Source organism: Meles meles, chromosome 14, assembly GCF_922984935.1.
Source record: "Meles meles chromosome 14, mMelMel3.1 paternal haplotype, whole genome shotgun sequence".
NCBI lineage: Eukaryota > Metazoa > Chordata > Mammalia > Carnivora > Mustelidae > Meles > Meles meles.
In genome coordinates this window covers 47,150,129-47,154,374 of record NC_060079.1, presented here as the reverse complement: position 1 = coordinate 47,154,374, position 4,246 = coordinate 47,150,129, and the positions used below count along the sequence as shown (strand labels likewise).

Here is a 4,246-nt window from a genome sequence, read left to right as displayed (position 1 = left end):
CCTCTCTCTCTGCCTGCCTCTCCGCCTACTTGTGATCTGTCTGTCGAATAAATAATACTTAAAAAAAAATAAAATAAATAAGTTCCCTTTTAAAAAAAAGATATAATTTAAGAAGGGCATAAGTCATTCCTGGGGGTAAAGGAAATGAAGAACCCAAATTTTCTTCCTTGTTTTACTCTTAACATTTCAACCAGTAGAATATTACAGATCATTGGTAATGGCTTAAAGTTAAATTATTAGACTCATTTTGCTCCAGGCTCACTATCTTTTGTTTTACTCCTCCAAGTCTCGTGCTTTCTCTTACTTCTAAATCCCTGTATGTGGTTCTATGAGAAAACTCTCCCTTGATTCCTTTACTGATTGAACTACAGTTTTCCTCTAAATGTCAAGACAAACATAACCAAGAAAAATTCTGATCTGGATTAGCTCTCCATGATTTAAACACACATACCACAAAATATTCATAGCATGTATCATAGTTTTTGAAATACATATTATTTGCTTATTCAGGTAATCAGAATCTCTCTTCTACAAGCTTTACGTACTGTGTGAATAGAGATGATACAGTAGGTAATCGTGCACAAAGATGTCCAAATCGGTGAGAATGTTACATGGCAAAGGGGAATTAAAATTGCAAATAGAATTATGCCTGTAATCAGCTGAACTTAAAATAGTGAAATTATTCTAGATTATCAAGGAGTGAAGGTCATGTAATCACGAATGTCCTGATAAGTGAAAGGAGGTGGGAGAATCAGTGTCAAAATGATTCAATGGGAGAAAGACTAAACTAAACTGGTTTGAAGATGCAAGGTATCATGAGCCAAGGAATGTGAGTAGCTTTTAGAAGGTTGAAAACATAACAAAATGGGTTTTCCTCTAGTGCCTTAGAAAGGAATGCAGCTCAGCCAACAACTTTGCTTTAAACCAGTGATAACAAGTTAGACTTCTAAACTACAAAAGTAAAAGATAAATTTTGCTGTTTTTAGCCATTAAGTATGTTGTAATTTGTTACAGCAGTCACAGAAAGCAAACAAGTATTCTCAGAACCTAGGGCATGCCTGGCTCATGGTGTTTGATACTATTTGTTTAATAAACACATAGATAATGAGCTTGAGGAATGTGCTATATCTTTTGCATGGTATTAAGGTCCCAATATTTTCTTCTCATTTTATTTATAAATTAATTGGGTCACGAGAAATTTAAAAAAACACACACAAAATTCTACAATCAGTATTTTGGGTTGGGAAATTATAAGTCACTTTCTAAAGTCTGCATGTATGGCAGATGTAGAATGAGAGTCTGCACCACCCACCTTCACCAGACTTTATGTGAACTTTTGTTTTGGCTCCCTGAGTGTGGGCAGTGAGTTAATGTGAGGGAGATATAGCTGGCCAAGTACTGGAAACTTTTTCAGAAGCCAAATGTGATAGAATTTTTTTAATTTAATTTTTTTCAGTGTTCCAAAATTTATTGTTTATGCACCAAACCCAGTGCTCCATGCAATACACTTTTGCCTCAAATTAAATGACTCCTAGTATTTTGGAGTGACTACATTGCAACTTATTTCACTTGTGTTTTCTTATTTACCACAGTTCTGTGGGCCACCTATTTCTAACCCTATTTTCATGTCATTAATTCAGGCTCAAAACATCTAATAAGGGTTGGTCCTGATGACAATGTGTGAAAGAAATGTAGAGGTGGTGGGAGCATCCCACCTCAGTGGGGAAGAGTATTTTATCCCCACTATTAAAAAAATAACCTGTGCATGATGATAAAAATCAGGCCAACTTTTTGTTGGCTTAACTATTTTTAGCTTATCTACAGACGGTGCTCTCCCTCCCCCCTCTCTCAATGGCACTATGATATGGAATTTAAATCCAGGCTCACTAAATTCAACATCCAGTTTTCTTCAATCATAATCATGTCTTCTTTCTGGAATTAGGCTGCTTGTGTTTTATATTCTTTTCACATATGAACTTGCCCTTTTTCTGCCTCAGTCTCATCACCTATAAAAAGAGGTCAGCAACTGTATATACCTCAAAGGCTACTATTGGTTTTAATGTATGGGAAAAAAAATGCTTAGAATAATATCTGTTGTAGAAAAGTCTTCTGTATATGTTAGCTCTTCTAAAAGCTCCAAAATTGTCTCTGGAAAATCTTCTCAGGGAGATTACAGTGTGAGGTCAGAAGAAATATTTGGCTAAACTATATTAGGTGATTGATGAAATAATCCTATGAAGTACGAGTAATAATAGTTTATCTAACACAACTTCTAAAAAATGAGTTGGATTAGCTAGAAGGTTTTAATTTGCTGTCCAGTATATTCACATTTTAGGACAAAGCTAAATCATTTGAGCCAAATAACTGCATCGAGCTCTATTTGTTGATCTATGCAACCTGGGTTCAAATCCCAACTCTACTACTACTATGTGTGTAACTTTAGGCAAGTTAATTCACCTCTTGATGCCTCTATTATGTCACCTGTAAGAAAGGGATAATGATAATACTGACCTCACAGGATTATTTGGTGTTAATAAGTTCATACTTGAAATGTACTTAAAATAGCGAGTGTCATATAAGTGACCAATAGTTACTACATATTTTTTATAATATCCCAAGGTGATCTTTCAAGAAATCTTAATTATTTGGGTTCTTTTTAAATTTTTAAATTAAATTCCAGTTAATAAACATACAGTGTAATATTAGTGCAATATAGTGATTCAACACTTCCAATATCTCTCTGCTCATCACAAGTTCACTCCTTAATCCCCATCACCTATAAAAACAATGTTAAGTAATGACTTAACTGTATGCGTGTTGTCAAGCCCAAGGGTCTCTTCCATCCTTGTAAAGGGAGTGCTAACCTTCTCTATTTTCATACAACATAAAATCTTACTTGAACACAAGATGCATCATTTTATTTGATAATGATTTCTAATGGTTCAAATACCTAAAACAACAACAAAGTAAATAGGCATATGCTCCTCAGAGCCAAGGTCACCTACCACAAAGCAGACTCAAGAAATACTAACTTTACATATTCACTAGCTAGCTGACCTAAAAAAGATAATTTTAAAGGTTTTGTTGTTGAAATTACAAAATTAAAACCACGGCAGTGGAAAGTTTGTGAAGACTTTTGTTTCATTTTCTGCTAAATGAAAATAACTTTCAAAAAGTTAAGTGGAATGCTTTTATTTGTTTCCTGTCACACATTCTAAACGGCCTTTAAAAGTAAGTAGCTGTTACTCAAGAATAATGAGGTATATTATTCTCTCAATGCACATGTAAGTCTCCAATTAACACTAACGGGATTTGTGGCAATGAAACAAAAGGGAAACCTACATCAGTGTCTCAAAATAATCTTTATTTTTGATACCTACCTTTTTACCATGGAAGTGCAGTCAAGCATAAATAAACAAATTAGTATTAAGCATCAGTTTGACACTTCCATTCATGTTGACATTCTGAAATACTGTCTGTAAATAGTGATGTGTTTTAAAGCAGAGATGTGGCTTTAGATTTTAGTTAAGGATTTATATGTTCCTCCCTCCTCTGCCATTAACATTAAAATTATTTTTTTAAAAAAGCATGTACATTCCTAGTAGTACTTGAGAAATAGAAAAAAAAGTGAATTTTTTAAATACATGTTGCAAAACATTTGTAAGAAGAGTATTTCAGAAGATTATCCTTTTCATGCATGTACACATTTAGAATCCTAATATCTCTTTGAGACACAATCATCTATCCTTCTTTAGTAAATATTTCTTAGATTTCTATAATTTTAGTCTTTTTTTTTTTTAAGATTTTATTTATTTATTTGACAGAGAGAAATCACAAGAGAGGCAGGCAGAGAGAGAGGAAGGGAAGCAAGCCCCCTGCTGAGCAGAGAGCCCGATGTGGGACTCGATCCCAGGACCCTGAGATCATGACCTGAGCCGAAGGCAGCGGCTTAACCCACTGAGCCACCCAGGCGCCCTATAATTTTAGTCTTAAACACATAGTGAAATCTTCCTAGAAGACAACTTTTAAGTGGAAAAGTGAAATACCATCAAGATACTACTGAATTGAAATAGCATCTTAAAGAATATATATTTTAAGGTATTAAAAAAAAGTTATGAGAGCACAACTGAAATAATTAGTTTTACTAGTCTGAGTATAGAATGATCTACTGGGACTCTAGCCACAGATCTTTGACAGAATTTGAATCTTTAAGAAATTCTACAGACGTTAGACTACACAGTGAAAG

The 4,246-nt window shown here is 34.1% G+C and overlaps 1 pseudogene; it reads right to left on the bottom strand.

The window, feature by feature from the left end:
* Positions 1-2,778: 2,778 nt before the first annotated feature.
* LOC123925405 lies at positions 2,779-2,886 on the bottom strand (annotated as a pseudogene).
* Positions 2,887-4,246: the final 1,360 nt, after the last annotated feature.